Consider the following 20,000-nt stretch of genomic DNA (forward strand, 5'->3'; position numbering starts at 1 on the left):
TATATATATATGTGTGTGTGTGTGTGTGTGTGTGTGTGTGTGTGTGTGTTATGTGTGCTTGCGCACGTGAATGTATAAAAAAATGCAGCGGCAATATTAAAATTCAATACTCGCAGGGGACAGTGTTTCCGTCAGTGCACCTCACGTGGCGTACCGTAGGCTTTGCTAAAGTCGTGTTTGCAGCGTCTACTCGACTACTAGCTACTCCTACTTTTAGCCTTTTTACTCTACTTCCATTCTCTCTTCTTTTCTGCAGTCTTGCTCTACAGCCAACTTTAACTCCCCCTTTGCAGTTTCTTAAGCGCAAGATGGCCGAAAGTTTTCCAGTTCTTGGCTTTACAGCCTAAACTTCATCAATTGAATCAATTCATAAAAACAATGAGCTTTCTAAACTACAACATTCCAATTCAGATTGGCTCTCAAGAGCAGGGTTTTTAAATGACAAAATACTTAAAAATGATAAAAGACGTTTTTTCATGTTGACCACATTTGTCGTACCTGAGGTTATACTATTGATAGCTGTTGTTTGCTAGAAAATGATTCAGTGCTGATGCAGTATTAATTTATTAATTTATTTTTTTCTTTTTTTTAATAAATGAGATTTCTTCTTTCTGTATTTCCCTTTACTTCCTCTTACTTCTTCCTAATGAACACCATATTCTTTGGGATCTTGAATTTCAACTTAATGGCCCCTAAGGGCTTAACCCATTTGAACAGGGCTCATCTTCTGAATAATAATAATAATAATAATAATAATAATAATAATAATAATAATAATAATAATAATAATAATAATAATAAGAAGAAGAAGAAGAAGAAGAAGAAGAAGAAGAAGAAGAAGAAGAAGAAGAAGAAGAAGAATTCTGCGGCAAGTTCGGAAAAGAGCATCACTTATAGATGGATAATATACCCGGGGACGCTTGCATAAAACCATGAAGACGGCACATCCTGCAACTTATATACAAGTGAGTTTGAACAGAGGAGGTAGCAGAAATAGAAGATCATTATGTCAGAATCATTCACTGAGATTCTCGTTTTGGGAACAAGACTCGGAAGAGAAAACTGAGCAGAGAAGACATACGAATTTTGTACTGTGAAGTTGTTGGAAAAATGCATTTCACCTTACGCAATGGATTAGCTAGGGTGTTTGATAGTTCTTTATTTGTGCTATCAAAAATAAGGTTGCCAGAAAGGGCTTTCATATAAATCCTTCTAGCGATGACGCAAGAAACCTTTCAAGCAGTACTACAATAATCAATGTGATTAAAATTTTTGTATCTTCCCTAGATAGTGACCCTCAAGGGTTTTAACCAGGTAGGTATCCACCTTTGCGGCTTAAAAACATAAACAAAAGGCTTTAAATATGATAAAGATAATGACCCGCAAGAAATATTAGTCCTAGATAACGATCCGGAAAACCCTTGAGGGTCACTATCTAGGAAAGATCCAAATTTTGTGTTGCTTTATGAGTCCTAGATAATAAAGTCAGTGTTGACGATCTTCACGATAAAAAGAAGAACATACAGTACAGTAGAGTGGGTACATCAAGTTTTGTATGACATTTGTCACTCACTTGTTAGATATTGGTTTTGCAGCCTGAAGCTATGACACACCTCTTGAATTCTCATTTCCTAATGCCTTGTCATGGTTCATTACAAAATAATAGCTTAATGTGAGAGACAGAATCCTAGCAATAATGACAAAGCATTTTATATGCACTGGTATATGTATGTGCCACGCATAATAACACTGGCTGAAAAGCTCTTGTCATATTTCAGTATTTGGCATCATCCCTCACCATGTTACATATGTAAAGTTAAATCACTGACCAAACACCAAGGAAACAGGCTATGCTAGGTCACTAACAATAAGGATGAAGAGAGTTAATAAGAAAAAGAATAGTGAAGACCACCACCTGAAATGGTGGATTATCAGCCTGCAGAATGCTCTGGAAAACTCAAGAGCAAGAACCAGAGTTCACCAGGAGACTGAGAGGGAAATATCCACACCCCATAAACAGGAAAGGCCATTAATGGACCTTCCTTGGTGAAAATAGTTAATCCAAAAGCGGAGTTGAATTCATGCTACTTGAGAAAACAAGAGTTAAGTTTCGAATAGTTTAAGCGAAATGACAGTGCCGTAATGATTAGAAATGACATCTCACTTTGGAGTTGGCTGAACTAATGCACGTTTTCAAGAGAATGGCATTCACAATTAGCGAGCCTCTCAAAATGTGCAGTTAAATTTTCTTCATAGATTTTTTTTTACAGTAACCGAATGACAATTAATTATGTAATTGACACAATTATAACTTTTAAAATACACCTTTATTTTTCAGTTAATGTCACAACAACTGGTTTTGTTTATAAAGGTGAAATGGAATGTAAAATTTAGACCAAAGGCCAAGCGCTGGGACCTATAAGGTCATTCAGCGCTGAGAAGGAAACTAAGAGTGAAAGGGTTTTAAAGATGTAACAGGAGGAAAACAGAAAAGGGAATGAAAGTGGTCCCAGCTAGGGGCCGAAGGGACGCTGCAAAGAACTCTAAGTAAAGTTTACAGTGCACCCTACGGGTTGCTCATAAAAGCTTAATAGAAGTTAACGATTAAGCGACGTCCCTGAAACTTTACACTTGATAAAGATGTGGGTATTACTTTGTGTATACATTTACTAAAAATACGTGCAAGATACTAGAGCTCTTTGAAGTTAATATAAACAGATGAAAGTAGAAGGAACAGTCACAGTACTAACTAAAAATGTATATTCACGTATGCATACATTATATATATATATATATATATATATATATATATATATATATATATATATATATAAATGTGTTTGTGTGTGTGTGTGGGTGTGTTAGCAGAATAAGAAAGGTAAGCAGAAAATTAAAGTTTATTATCTAAAGCATAATAATAAATGAAGTGCGTTACTTTTTTTTACTCAGCAGGGATTTTGAACCAGGGTTTCATTTTTAGAGCATCCTGTTACTCCAGGAGGCCGGAAAAGTTAAATAAGGAGTAAGCATTATTTTATGCATATAATTTTCTGGATTTCATTTTCTGTATATAACGACACGAAAAGTAAAAACTTCATAAATTACGCCACGTTATTTGACGACCAACTTAACGTTTTCAAAATCTAGAAATGTACTTGCCAGCGGTAATTAACGATCATTGAGCAGTTAATGCATATTATTATTATTATTATTATTATTATTATTATTATTATTATTATTATTATTATTATTATTATTATTACTATTCAAAAGATGAACCATATTCATATGGAACAAGCCCACAGGAGCCATTGACTTGAAATCAAGCTTCCAAAGGATAAAAATCGAAAAAATTTCAAATGTAGGGAGACAGAGAACAATGTCAATGTACAACACCGAATGAGGGGTCACACATTTTGCACAAAAGAACACCACCTAAATCCCGAATGTAATGAAACGGGACCTTCTGAACGCCATCAGAAGCGAGAAAAGCACACAAATCATATCACCTGTTAAGAAGTCACCGATGACTTGGTCTGTTTTCCTGACGTCATTCTCACATGACTAAACATTACTTATTACTATGCTGCCCTATATATACAATAAGTATTGCATTTTTATTCATGATTAATATTATATTCATATCATTCACAGTTATGATCATGAGCACTAATTCAAAGAGACTGTAAGACCAAACAGGATGCCTGAAGTGAGCTCACTTACGGTTTGTTAAGTTGTCAGGAGCAATTTTGCGCAAAATCAAAACAGAAAACCACAGTTCGTTTACTTCAAACTGAAAGAAGTTTTTTTTAACGATGACTATATCCTTGAAACGCTACCAACTCTGTACAGTGTAGTGACGCTTTGGTATCAAATATGGTGACAGTTTCGATCCCGCCTTTGATTGACAAAGACATAAGCTACGACCAGTCGTTGAAACAGACAAATTACTCGACCTCTGCGGCCATCGTCTGGTCAGCTCATTAATACAAACTCGTTAAACCAGGAAGTGTAAGAATTCGTATCTCAGCGGAAGAGAGAGAGAGAGAGAGAGAGAGAGAGAGAGAGAGAGAGAGAGAGAGAATCCCAACATGTGAATGTATTAAAATCTCAAGGACGTATAACCCGGTTTAGGAAGTGAAAAATCATCGCCCCAGTAGCGATAGAAAACCCAGAACTCATTATGGTTCTGGTCAGTTCGTTTGTGAGTACTGTCAGCGTCATATAATTACAATATTGTCCCGAACTATCTGTTTCCCCACTTATTCCCAATAGTTGACTTTGCAAGTATTGTAGATATACCTCATGCGCAAATATTTGTATTTGGGAATATATTATGTGGATAGGCGCAGGCGTATGCCCTTCTTACTAGATTTCTTAAATCGAACATCACATTCAAACTAATATCATCGTGTTGTATGAAAATAATTCCGGTATCACTGCTTGTAATCGATTCTCCTTCAATATCATAAGGCTGATTTTGACCGTTCCTTCTGTTATGATGATGACGACTGTCTTATTCTCAGAGAGTAATCACTTTGCTAAGTCTGAAGAATTTCGAACAGCATACCTATAATACATATAGAAACAAATCATGCATGAAGATTTAAGTTCAATGACACCGAATACTTCGCGAGTATTCACTGTGGATTAATATTACGAAAGGTTATTTGGGTAAACTAATTCATAATTTCCGGTAGCTCTGTTGATGTAAATATTTTGATTTACTTCTGCTATGGAAACCTTTTTCATTAGTTATACGGAATGTTAACACTATCACAGTAGGAATGTAGGAACGGCTCAAAATAAGTGGATTTCCGCACCATCTTAGGTTACACTTTTGTAGTGTGACAAACTCAGAACTCTCATAACATTATAAATGAAAGTAAAACATCGACCATAAGATACGTATTAAGGAAAAGCGACAAATACTCGTATTCTTCATTTCTCATCTGGGTACGACCCGACTCTATTCTTTTCTGTAACCGTAGGGATGATTCTTTAAACGCTCTCATGCCTGGTAAAGTCACAATCCATGAATGCATTGGCCAAAAGAAACGTATTGCAATTTTATAGTTATCTTTTGTCATCGGCGAACTTTATCACAGACTTAGTGGAGACGAGATATACAAAAGCTTTTGATACCAAGATTAAAAGTCTGTTGTGAATCCCTGTCCACGTGCAGCCCGGGTACATATGCGGTGCAAAACATCAGATATAACATATTTTCTTATCAACATCCATAAAAAGTGAACAGAAAACTTCAAGAGAGTGAAAGAAATTTCGTCCTCTCCTTGCTGATACAAGCCTTTGAACTTTACGCATTTGTGTACTTCATTTTCTCTCTCAATATACCCATGCCACATGACGACGATCTCAGTGGCATGGAGAAGCATTCTATTTTTTTTTCAAACTACACGGAAAGCACATAAATGGTCTATTCATTTTAATGTCTCACGTACACCCAAAATCACAAGAACATTATATTTTATACATATTTTGTCTGGGATAAATTAAACGCCTTTGTATTTAAAGCTCTTTCGAAGAAGAATGAAAAGAAATTTCTCTTTCTCTCTCTCTCTCTCTCTCTCTCTCTCTCTCTCTCTCTCTCTCTCTCTCTCTCTCTCTCTATATATATATATATATATATATATATATATATATATATATATATATATATATATATATATATATATATATATATATATACATATATACATATATGTGTGTGTATATATATATATATATATATATATATATATATATATATATATATATATACATATATATATATATATATATATATATATATATATATATATATATATATATATATATATATATATATATATATATATATATATACACAGTTTATATATATATATTATTTCGTCCTGATTTTCACTAATTATTTTGTCTCTAAATACCAGTGAAAAAAACGTCAAACAATGGTTGAAAGATGGGGAGTAACAGTTGCCTTGGAATATATCTCAGAAAAGCTCTGAACAGAATGGAGCTTACAAAGGAAAGGATGACAAACAAATAACTTTTTTTCTCCTTTTTATGCACTTTTCTTTCGCCGTTCTCGCTCTATTTTTGTATCCCCCTGGTAATTGATACTTGTTATTCATCCGCTGTGTCTTGTTTGGTTGCAGACACGTGCTTCAACAAGGGCAGAGCAGGTAACGCTATCAATATTCAACAAAAGCAAGAGATTTAAGGCTACTTTGTCTTTTGCGATGACACTAGCTCCTGACTTTACTATAGGTATTCAGGCGAATTATATCCACGTTCCAGTTAACTAGGATCAATTATTCAAATTTCGGCAACTGAATATGCAAAATTTTCCGCCAGCCATTTTATAAATAATACATATTTCTGAATCTGAAATATCAATATGAATTCTTTTCTGCGCCACTGGTAATTGCAGGATGCTTTGCTACCTGTCTTGAGATTTGTGAGCCATCTGATGTATTCTTTATATTTAGCAACATATCCTCGGCAACTGAAAAACTGAGGTTTTGAAAGCAGATGCACACGACGAACTTCAATGTATTTTGCCCGTATTTTTGTTTTGTTTGCTAATAATCCACCGTCTCTTTTTCCAGAAAAAAAATGTCAGGCGTTTTTGCTAATATTCAAAGTAAATTTCTAATAATAAATTATAGCCCTAAGAACACCTATTTTCAAAAACATTTAAGGAAATCTAACCAAACGAAAATAAGATAAAAAAAATTGCTATAGTCAGCATATTACTATAAAAAGAATATTTCAAGAAAAAGTTTTGGGGTAAAAGTGGCATGTCTTGACGTCTGTTGTCTTACTCTACTTGTATCCCTGTACCTTGACGTCTGGGTCATTGAAGGACGTTGGTTCCCGATCCCCTTCTGTTGCATTATTGATTTGACGCTTTTTGCAGACACTACCATAGGCATGATTGGAAAAGAGGGAAACATTAACATTATCCTTTGTTGGCTGTCAAAAGGCATTTAATAGTCTTTTGTGTTGACACTCAAAGAAAATTATTGCAGATTTCGATGGAAAGAGTATTTACTATGATGATGGATAACTGTGGAATTATTACGCCAGAGCAGGTCCTGGAGGAATAAAATAACATAAAATCTCTACCTCTGCCATTAAGGGCCGAAAGACGAAAGGGGACAATGGATCATTTTGTACTGTGTGTACGGAAAAAAGGATTGCAAAGAGACCACTGATTTCACCACCTGACATTTCAGTTAGACTAAATCATTAGAAGCAAAAGTTGCTTAGAGCTGGATATCAGTAGATACCAAGAGAATGCTGAAGACCAAACGAAACTTAGAATTCCCATAGAAAACTTGTAGTAACAAATGGTGAGACTTAAAAAAAAAGACTATACTGAATTTATATTCGAGTTAGTCATTGAAGGTAATATGCAATATATTAACTTTGGCATTCACTCAGTCACCCTAGTTAACCTCATTAGACTGTAAACCTTTCCTGTCGGACGAACTATGTACTTGACAATTCATATTTTATGTTATCCTATAATAGCTGAGAGCACCACTTACCATTTTTACTTGTTTATATTTCATGCAAGTCTTGAGGTCAAATATAAACATATGTCCGGTATATATATATATATATATATATATATATATATATATATATATATATATATATATATATATATATATATATATATATATATACACACATATATATATACATAATTGTGTGTGTGTTTATGTATAAATAACTCTGCCATGGGAGTATTATCTAACAAGTCGGTCTCAAGCCCGGGTAAAAGAGGAGGATTGAGCGTAGGATTAACGCCCCTGCCTTGTAAAAAGCATACCATTAAGGAAACTTACAACAGACCTAATACGGACGGATCGTTTGTTGGCGACAATGCGAGAAATGGACTGTTGAAATGGAAAACACCACTGAAATTAGGCACTTGGAATGTGCGTAGTCTATACAGGGCAGGTATGCTCAAACACTCATCAGTGAAGCCAAGAAGTATCAGATATAACTGATCTGCAGGAGACAAGATGGACTGGAAGTGGTGAGTGTAGGATAGATGGTTATACAGTCCTATACAGTGGCAGAGATGATGGTATCCACAGGGGTGGCGTGCCCGGACTTTTGTCTGACAGACAAAGTGTATAGAGTGGTTGAAAGCTGTACGCCAGTAAGTGAAAGATTAGCAATAATCAGATACAGAGTAAATGGTTTAAACTGTCAGTAATAGTGGCATATTCCCCCACAGAAGAGAGCGATGATGATGAGAAAGATGATTTTTACGGAAAGTTCCAGGAGGTTGTAGAACAAACACCAAAGCACGATGTAATAGTAGTATTGGGTGACTTTAATGCTAAGACTGGACATGGAGTATTTGTATTGGGCCCAGCAACTGGAAGGCATAGTGCCCATGAGGCTAGTAGTGAGAATGGAATAAGGCTTGCTTCATTTGCCAACTCCAATGGGGTGGTTGTAGGTGGCACAATATTTCCCCAGAAAGAAATTCACAAGCACATATGGAATTTACCCGATGGAATTACAAGAAATCAGATTGATCACATACAACACACATTCAGAGGTTCATTGATGGATGTATGTAGTTTCAGAGGAGTTGATTGTGATTCCGACCATAACTTGGTGATTGCCGGAGTCAAGATCAAGTAGAATACGAAAAGGAACAGTAGGAATGAAAGGAGAGAAAATTCGACACTGTAAAGCTCACAGATGAGACATGTAGGATGGAATGCCAAATAGAAATTAGAAACAGATATGATGTTTTACAACTGCTAAATGAAGATGAAGAAATAGGACTCCAGGAAAAATGAGGAGACATGGAACAAATTGTTAAAGGAACATCGGGTACATGGAGAGCAAACGTAACAAACATTGGTTTGATGATGACTGCAGAAGAATGGCGGATGAAAGGAAACAAACAAGAACAAAATTCTTGCTGAAAAGGAATAATCAGGCACTAGGAGAGAACTTCAGAGAGAAAAGAAGGGCAGCAACGAGAATAAACAGAAGAAAGAAGAGAGATGTATTAAATAAAGAACTGGATGACATGGGCAGAAATATGAGAAATGGTGGGATAGGGGAAGGCTATAGGGGTATCAGGAAAATAAAGAATGGATACCAAGCAAGAGACAGAATAGTGAAAGATGCCATGGAAGTATTACGGTACAGGAGGACAAATTACTGGAGATATGGAAGAACCATTTCTGGGAGCTGTTAAATAGAGAGGACCCAGTAAATCCTATTAAAGGGAGACACATGTAGGCACCAGATTTGCGAGTGGAGGAACCAGCACTGATAAGGCACCTGGCTTAGATAACATACCAGCAGAGCTTTTTAAGAATGGCGGTGAGATTTACACTCAAAGATCTTTGAGCTTCTAATGTTGATCTGGAGAACAGAAGAGAAGCCAACAGCATGTGAAACGGGCAACATTATCCCGGTTCATAAAAAGGGAGACAAGACAAACTGTGCTAATTATAGAGGGATTACACTTCTGCCAGCCTGCTCTAGGGTACTGGCCAAAATTATAAAAGATAAATTAGAACCTTACATAGAGACAGCATTGGGGGAATGTCAATGTGGATTCAGAAAAGGAAGATCAACAGTTGACCAGATTTTTATTTTAGACAGATAATGGAAAAACATTGGGAGTATAATAGAGATATGTGGAATGTTATGAAGGAATTTGGTATACCAGAGAAGCTTATAAACTTGGTAAAAGTATGCTACAGGAATAGTAAGAGTTGTGTCCAGGTGGGAAGGAAAAAGACAATGTTTTGAAATTAAAACAGGTTTGAGCCAGGGATACCGTTATCTCCAATGTTGTTTAATCTAATTTTAGAAAAAATAATGCAGAGTATCGAGGAAGTTGAGGGTATGATCGTCTTTGGAGATACAAATGCCAAAGTCCTTGCATTTGCAGGTGATGTTGATTTCTTAGGTACAGATATACAAAATAGAGAACGTTTGTATATACCATTCAAAAAACTGCTGTCAGAGTGGGACTAACAGCAGTGGAAGTAAAACAGCAACAACAAAATATGAGGGAATTTAAATATCTAGGAAATATGTTAACATCCAGAAATAGGTTGGAGAGAGAGGTTCTGACTAGAATTACACCAGGGAACAAATGCTTTTTCAGTCTACAACATCTTTTAAAGAGCAGAAACATCACAAGGCCTACCAAATTAAAAATTTACAACACCATTATCAGGCCAGTAGTACTATATGGTTGTGAGACCTGGACACTGACTAAACGTGAAGAACAGAGACTACTGGTTTTTGAAAATAACATTTTGCATAGAAAAACAGGTCCCATTTACGATATAAATGAAGGTGTTTGGAGAAGAAATGAGAGATTTAACCAGACAATCTCTAATAACTGGCTATGTAAGATCGCAGAGGATACGTTGGGCTGGACATGCAGTAGAAGGGAGAAGACGGTGGGAGACCGAGGATGAGATGGAAAGATAATGTGTTCAGAGATCTAAGAGAATTGGGAGTCGAGGATCCTGAGAATGACTGGAGAGATGCAGCACTCAACAGGGGAACGTGGAGAAGTCTGGTGCAAGCGGCCATGGGCCACCAAGAGGACCGAGAGCCACCGGAGTGAGTGTGAATGTGTATATGTATATGTATATATATATATATATATATATATATATATATATATATATATATATATATATATATATATATATATATATATATATATATATACACACTATTAAAAGACACCGCGTTTAGGTTCTCAGTTAAAATGTAATTCAGCTATACTCTGTTTAACAAGTAATATCTAATAAATTTTACAAAGTGATAAAATGCCTCGTTGATTCAGGTCACATGAACTTTATTACCTGTAATCTTCAGTTTCATATCATTATTGTCATATAAATTTGAAAAACAATTCTCTGCATTTAAGAGATTTTGAGGATCATGTACATTCTTAAAAATATCTTCTGTACCTAAAAATTCATTTAACCATAAAATTATATTCTTATAAAGCTTTTTGGTTTTATTATGTTACGGAATATTTTGATTTTTTAAGGACAAAGAAAACAGCAGAATTTAACGTAATTTTGTGTAAGTCGAGCACAGTATCTTGCTAACAGAAGCCTTCGGTTATGGGTAAGTTTATTAAAACTCTTCCAGCCATTAAAAATAAAAACTAACTGCGATACTTGTTATAATATAATTATGAACAACATAAAGGATTTTAACTATGGTACCATGAAATATAAAAAAAAAATTAATGGAGAATATTCCCAATGGAATCAGTTGCCAAACTGATCGAGATCCACTTTGCATACAAAATGTGTCCTCGTCATTTTATTCATATGTTTACGATAAGCATACAGGATGGATTGTTTTACTGAAATCAGTCGTCAAATTTACATACAATTTGTGTACTGGTTATTTTGTTTATAAAAGATTAAATGCTTCATTTACGTTAAAATCTGACTAAACTATCGATTATTCTCTCTCTCTCTCTCTCTCTCTCTCTCTCTCTCTCTCTCTCTCTCTCTCTCTCTCTCTCTCTCCCCTCCAGTCCTTAATGATGTCTAAAGTTCTCATGTAACATAGACACCAACTTATAACAAGGGAAATTTGTGGAAAGGCTCAAATAAGTCGTACTCCTAATTAACGTAAGGAAATTCAATACATTCCGTTATTTTTTTTTTCTGCATAAAACGGTGATTATTATATTCATGGGACATTCTACCCCTACAAATGAAGCTGCAACAGGTAGCAAGGGGTCACATACGAGTTCCTATTTAGTGTCAATGATAAGTGAAAGTTTGCTGTTTACCCCGTGTTTTTGCTCTCCTTTCTCCCACTCTCTTTGATGACTTTAGAATCATTGACAACGGCGTAGATAAAACAAAAATTGAACATTTCTGATACTGTTAAAAAAAATTTATAAAAGTAGTGGTGATTACTTTTATTTAAGAATTTGATGAATATAACATTAAAAGCAAATTGTGATAGTATGTATTGATCTGTCATGCATAACGGCTCGATGGAATGATAAAAATATTCTAAATCAGCAGTTGAATAGCATCATGCAGTTTATAAAATGCTTACTGATGACAACAGTTCTGATTTTATAAGTAACTATAGAACGCTTTTTACATGATAAATGAATATCAGCTGTAAATATTCTATGTATTCTTTTCTTTAGTTTTAAATCAGAATTTAAACTCACCTTTGAGCGATATGCAGAATTTTGTGAACAATTCTATCATGTTTTTGTAAGAAAAAAAAATTTTTTTTACCTCTTTCCTAACAGTGTATTTAGCGCTAATACTTTTCAATCACTTTCCCCCTTTATGCCTTCGTTACTTTATCAGTTACTTGTCTTTAAGAGTCAATTTTCAGAGCCCTTTCCCTTCACCTAAGACACTGTATTTATCCAGTCGAGTTCTCAAAATTCATGACATACCCATTCCTAACGTTTGTTTAGTACTGCATTTTAAATTTTGAGGGTTTGTCCCATATAAATGTCATGCGCCATCCTACAGTCGGCATAAGATGGCTATCAAATAACTCTATCGTGTACCACAAGAGCTGATTTTATTATTGCTTCTTCTCAATGACTCTCCATTGTACTAGTGGCGACACGAGAGAAACATTTCTTAATGTGTCGGTCGACTCTAAACTGGCATCGAAATGATACAAACACAACGTGTAACACAGTGTGTCACTAATGCAACCAAGCATGTAATGGATGCTGATGTTGCTGATATATAGACAGGAAAGATTATACTAGCAGAGAAGAAGGTATTAAGATATCATATATCAGGAACATATCTGTGGACATAAAAAAGTTAAGTATATCTTAGTTTAACCAGACCATTGAGCTGATTAACAGCTCTCCTAGGGCGGGCCCGAAGGATTAGATTTATTTTTACGTGGCTAACAACCAATTGGTTACCTAGCAACGGGACCTGCAGCTTATTGTGGGATCCGAACCACATTATAGCGAGAAATGAATTTCTGTCACCAGAAACAAATTCCTCTTGTTCTTCACTGGCCAGTCGGAGATTCGAACTCGCGACCAACAGAATGGTAGCTGAGAACGGAACCCGCTCACCCAGCGAAGAACTATCTGTGGACATAAAAAGCCATCACGGTAATATCCAGCTTTCTCTCTGAAATACTAGACAGTTGTGAAGTTTTAGATATAAAACTAACAATAAGTGAAAACACCAAGTACAGCAAAATTCTAAAAAGTACTTTGTGAAGGTTTTCTAATATATAGGGAATATCTTATTTATACAATGAAACGACGTCGGCTAATAAGTAACTTAGCTAATATTCATCTCTTGATCTTCATGAAAGACGTCAGCTATTACATTCAGCATGTGTGTGTGCAGAGATTAATTGTTCAGACCTTTTGATCATCAACCACAAGTTATGGCTCTCAGGCTTGGAGAATTCTCCATTCTGTTTCCCTCGAGATCAAAGAACGCTTTGCATATCAGTAAGCTCAAACATCTTACATTTAACACCTTTTTTATATCCTACATGCCTTTAAAATCGAGCAGCTGAAATAATAATAATAATAATAATAATAATAATAATAATAATAATAATAATAATAATAATAATAATAATAATAATGCCTTATTTCTGCTAATTTTTCATTTGCCTCTCATTTAACCATTTTATCTATAAAAGGACAATGATGATGCTATAAAATTTCCAAATGGATTAATATTGCAGGCGCAACGTTCTCTCTTTCTCTATTCACATTGCATTGAGGAAATGTAACATATACCCTCATAAAAAGAGACTCGTTATACCCTCTTGTCACTGAGTGTTTCAGCGGCCGTCTTTACATCGTCCTTCTGGAACCATGTTACACCGTATCGCAAACTCCACGTGCACCGTTCCCAAGTAGCTCAAGGTCTCTCTCTGTCTCTCTCTCTCTCTCTCTCTCTCTCTCTCTCTCTCTCTCTCTCTCTCTCTCTCTCATGTTTTTCAACCTGTTTACGAGTCTGAATAGTATAGTTTGCTTGTTTTTCTCTTGAAAGCTCATGAGCATCTATTCCTGCTTTGCTTCTTTTAAATGTTCTTACTTCTTTACCTGGTCGTTTTCATATACACTTGCAAGGTCTTTCGTCACTAAGTCTGTCTAAATCACGGATTCGTCCTTATTCCAAGAAATGTTCTGAATATTTTCTTACACAGGCGGTGTGGTTCTTCTTATCTTATTCTGAAACGCTTCCCCCGTATTCACCCTCTTATCCCCCGTTACCTTTGTGCGGAAAATGAATTGTAATACCCTGATAACAAAGAGAGATCCTTGGGATTTTCGCCCACCCGACGCTGAAGGGAAGTCATTTATAGTTATGATTCCGCCGTTTGGGATCCCTGGATTAGGATTTCTGGTAGGTAAGTATGAAAGGTGAAAGGGCTTCATTTTTATTTATTTATTTATCTATTTCATTTTCCTGTGGAAAGTTTAGTGGACAGGTAACAGCATGTCTTGATCATTACACAATTCTCAGAGTAAAGATAAAATATGAAAAAAGGACGAAGAGATTTTTGAACACCTACTAGCAACTTGTTATCTGGCTACTAATTATTCCACCAGTTATGGTTTAGTTAGGCAGTAGTTTCCTAGCTTTTTCGCAGCTATATATCTGTTTATTCAATAAATCTTTTAGATGTACAGTACATATTAATCTTAACATAACCCATTTAGTATCGATCATGTATCCATATATAAACTATCTACTAGCAGTCGTAATGATATTTTAACCAGGATTCATTGAGAAATTTCTCATTTTCTTGAAGAACAGCAGGAAACTAGATAGGTCTCGAAGCAGACCAAATAACTTTTCAGATATCAATTGTACTGGAAAGAATTAATATATTATAACATATAAGTAAGGATAAAATCATCATCTTTCTATATTAAAAATAAACAACACTTATAAACTGAATCCAGCTTCGTATCTCAATCCAGATCCAGTTCAAAGTCTAATCAATTATTCTTCCTTGACCAAGAGCCCACCCCTATACAGGTTGCATTGATATACTTTATAGTGAAATAGTTTCCTATATCAACTTCTGAAAATATCCTTGGCAATCACTAGTAAGATCTTCCAGAGCCTTCCCTTCAGTTAAGTTGCAGTGAAATCCTATGAAAAAAAATGTTGCCGCCTATATGGTTCTGGACCCATTTAAAAATCAAAACCCTTTTTCTCGAATTAAGTCAAAATATCTTGATCCATATGAGGATCTGCGTCATCATACATCTCAAAATCTGAACGAATTTTCATTGTCCCATGGCCCCTTCACCCACATTTATTTAAACCAAACAGGTCAACAAGGTGGGATAAATAAAAAACCCAACAGGTTTGCCACAAGAACTTTGGGAGATGGATTTAGAAATTATAAAAACTTAGAATGAAATGACTAGGTACGGAAAGAGGCGCTTTCCTGATAATCCACCAACCAACTTTTCCTTTCTCATCAGCCTGTCCTACAAACTTTTCTGGAAAAGAGGAAAATGAGCACCAAAGAGGAAAAATGTCTGATAGTACCCTCAAGCAAAGCAACCCAAACCAAAGACCACGGAAGGCCACGGTACAACGGCTATGGCACAGTCCAAGGTTGGAGGACAAGGTTTGTACTAAGAATAACTATCTCTTAAAAGGGTTGCCTACCAAGGCTTAAGAGTCCTTGCACCCACTGGTTTGATTTCGGGGAGTCCTCCTCCTAGAAGAGTTGCCTACCAAGTCTAAAGTCTCATCTGCCCTAACTCGTGTAGGCAGGAAAGTCACATCCTGAATTGAATGTTGCTAAGGAAAGCCTTTTATATATATATATATATATATATATATATATATATATATATATATATATATATATATATATATATATATATATGTGTGTGTGTGTGTGTGTGTGTGTGTGTGTATATATATATATATATATATATATATATATATATATATATATATATATATATATATATATATATATATATATATATACACTTTTGGGGAACAGTTTCTCTCTTGTACAATTATGGCTGAATATTAGAGCAAATTCAGCACCAATAATTTTGTGGCATAAATTTTCGACTGCACGTAGCGTTCTCTTTGTACTGCTGTCTGCTATCGTTCGGTAAAAAGCCATTTTTATTTATCATTTCATTTTCCACTCCTTTATTTGAACAGACTGGCCTGGTATATGTGGTTGCCAGTGTGTCAGAACGGAGGAGCCCATCTGCTATATACTCGTATGATTCATTCCCTACCCCAAGGAGTTAACAACACAAACTTCCCTCAGGGTGTCAGCCTTCCAGAACTGGACAGCTAACTATAGCTAACTGCAAAGTACATCCTTCGTTGGTTGAGTCAATAGAAGCACAATGGATTTTCCAAGACACTGCTCAAAGATTTTTTCCCTTTGGGATGAAACACATTCCCGCTCTGGTGAGGAGAGATTACTAACTATCGAGCAACGAGGACCGTGCATCTTTACATTATTATTATTATTATTATTATTATTATTATTATTATTATTATTATTATTATTATTATTATTATTATTATTATTATTAAGATGATGAACCCTATTCATATGAAACAAGCCCACAGGGACCATTGACTTGAAATTCAAGCTTCCAAAAAATATGGTGTTCATTAGAAAGAAATAAGAGGTAAAGCGAAATGCAGAAAGAGGAGATCTCACTTATTAAAAGAAAAATAGATTAATAAATAAAGTGATTAATGACTTACATGTAAAAAGATTAAATTTCTAATTACTTGCGTCACATTTTATTATATTTATCTGTGCACTCGTAACTTCACTGGTTAAGATCGAAAGGAATGGCATAAGCTGTAAAAGGCATGGAAGTCCATTTAATTACCTATAAATTCTCACAGCAGTTTTTGTGTGTACAGTACATCCTAGCCTTGCCAGTGGCCACTTCTATATTAACAACAGCCTTATGAGGTGCAGAAAGGCAACTAGTTTACTTCAACTCTCTCTCTCTCTCTCTCTCTCTCTCTCTCTCTCCATCTGGATATGTCCCCTTGGATATTCAATTGTATCATGGATACCATTGCCCACATGCTGCATAATCCAAGGACTTAATAAACTACAACCCTTAAATGCAGTGAGTGTTGATTTCATTGTTATTATTATTATCTGAAACAACAAAAATCTCAATCGAAGTACCTTTGAGAGTCATTTACTTGAATCTCGACAGAATTCAAAGATAGTATGATGCATCACTAAAAATCAGTGAATACTGCTTCGGGAAATGTTCTAATGCGTATACGAAAGCTCCCCTTTTATGTTGCGTAATGGACAGTTCTTCCGCTTCAAAGATGCGTTAGCAGTGATCTCTCTTCTCTGAGTAATGTATTCTAACTGCTATCTGAATGTTTGAGGAAAAGAATATTATCTAGGCATCCCAAACCGAATACTTGTGAGAGGTAGATAGATGGTATGTTCTTCTTTATCAGGAATGTTCAGTGGTTTAAAGATCTTGCCTCTGAATTCCAAGGAAGCTCGGGCCTTGAGCTTACGTAAGACAAATGCCAGTTTTTAACTTGTGAGCTGCCAAATGGAAGTACAGTAAAGCATTCATTAACGAACGTCTTTGTGAACAGGGTATTTCTTAACGTGAAGTCGAAACCTTCACTGATTGAAAAGGCTTCATAAGGTACAATTGCAAAAGGAATTGCTTGATGTAACCCAAAAAAAATAAATTGCCCAAAAGACTGTAGAGAATAGTCATTCAACCATTTCGTATGGAATATGCATGTTTAAGAGTGGTGTGGATACGTACAATATTCTCCTTGATCGCTTGAATTTCTTAGCAGAAACATTAATTGCCCAGCAGCCTGTCTCTCATTATATATTGGTCTTTTGCAATACTAGCCAGTAATGGAATAATGTTATTTGATATTATGCTTTAAGAATGAGGCAGGTACAAAGATAATACTGTTACAAAACGTTAATTGTCTCTTCTTAGAATCTTCTTCCTTGGAATAAGATAACAAACTGCAACAGTCAAGAATAGACAAGAGGGCAAATCTGAAGAACATGACAAGCAATTAAAACTAAATATCAAAAAGGCAAACACAAGTTTCGTTTTCAATGAATTTCCTCCTTTTCCACATATTTTGTAAACCAAACCACTGGTGTTTTTTTTAACATTTAATGGCTAAGCTAAGATTTTCAAATGGGAACAGCTGCTCAAGTTTACAGGAAATCTAAAAGATCTGTCCATCATTTTTTGAAGTCTTCAAATATTTCATGGCCTTCTTAAAAATCTGGTTCACTATAGCTGAAAATACAAAGGCCATCCAGTGCGCGCCTGACTTCGCCTTTTCTGGTGTTTGTTTACGATTGCCACTAAAATCCCTCAAAAACAGCAATGACAAAATGAAGTGATGAATTTCCCATTTTCTGTTTCGACTCTGTGACCAGTGTCAGAAGAGAAATGGATAAGAACTCGTTTAAATTTAAACTATACAAATATGTATGTATATATATACATATATATATTATAGATATTTACACACATATGCATATATATGAATACATATACATACGAACACACACACATATATATATAGGAATAATCAACACACACTCACGTGTGGAACAGAAATAAATTTCTGACTCACATCAGGATCGAACCCAGGTCTTTCAATTGAAAGGCAAGGGCGCTGCCCACTGGGCCATACACACTGGTATGCAAGCAGTTAGCTTGCCCAGGTAATTCCTTGGGTGCAGTTGCCCTCAGGTTCCAACTTCTTTTATGACTTGTATGACCTAGTGGGCAGCGCCCTTGTCTTTCAATTGAAAGACCTGGGTTCGATTCTGACGTGAGTCAGAAACACACAAATACATACATACAGCATATATATATATATATATATATATATATATATATATATATATATATATATATATATATATTTATACATATATATGCATATATATATATATATATATATATATATATATATATATATATATATATATATATATATATATATATATATATATATATATATATATATGTGTGTGTATATATATATATATATATATATATATATATATATATATATATATATATATGACTTTGTGTGATACTGAAAATTTAAAACGCACTTGAAAGTGCCCTTATAAATAAGCTACCTTCGTTACCGTAATGCTCACTTCAGGAGTCTGGTGAAGATTGCGTTTCCTCTTATGCTTCGTGAATGGTATAAGAAAAAAGGGAAACAAAGCCTTCATCATTCTGCCTTAATTCATAAGATGACCCTCCATTCTGAAAATGGCTCACAAAGAAAGAGCTGTCTCATGTCAGGGTTTCTCTCAGGTTTCATGATGAATCGAATGCCTTTCACATTAGATCTGTAGAGTATTGTTCATAAAACACCTTCCATGGGTGAAAACATTACGCTCAGCAGGGTATTGTCCACGAAGACGTCTTCTAACAATTGTATTTTATACAAGCATTGTTTAACGGTTTTCTCCTCGCCTTTAAATAGGACATTGTATTCACGTGAGATGCTTTATGCTCTGAGGGAGCTATACAATACACAAAGTCTTGCCTTTATGGATAAAAGTTTCCGAATGTAAACTCGACTCTGAAAACAACTCATGCAACTGTATCTACATTCTGATTTCGAAATATAATTTCCGGACACAGTCAACTTATGTACAGTTGATATCGAGAACTTGCTAATATCTATTCCATTTCAACGTTTGGTAGCAACTTTTTTTCGCCATTTGCTCGCGTTTATAACAAACTCTGCTGACAAAGACGAGATCTCGTCCTTAAACAAATGGAATAGTAATCGAGATGGTAATTCATTTTTATTTAAACAGGAGGAACATTTATAATAAGAAAAGATTTCTTTGTTGTTGGGAAAAATATTTTTAAGAGTCCGTTTTTAATTAAGAATAACATTTCTTTTCATTAATAATTGTTTGTC

Source organism: Macrobrachium rosenbergii, chromosome 11 (genome assembly GCF_040412425.1).
Source record: "Macrobrachium rosenbergii isolate ZJJX-2024 chromosome 11, ASM4041242v1, whole genome shotgun sequence".
In the NCBI taxonomy this organism is placed as follows: Eukaryota; Metazoa; Arthropoda; class Malacostraca; order Decapoda; family Palaemonidae; genus Macrobrachium; species Macrobrachium rosenbergii.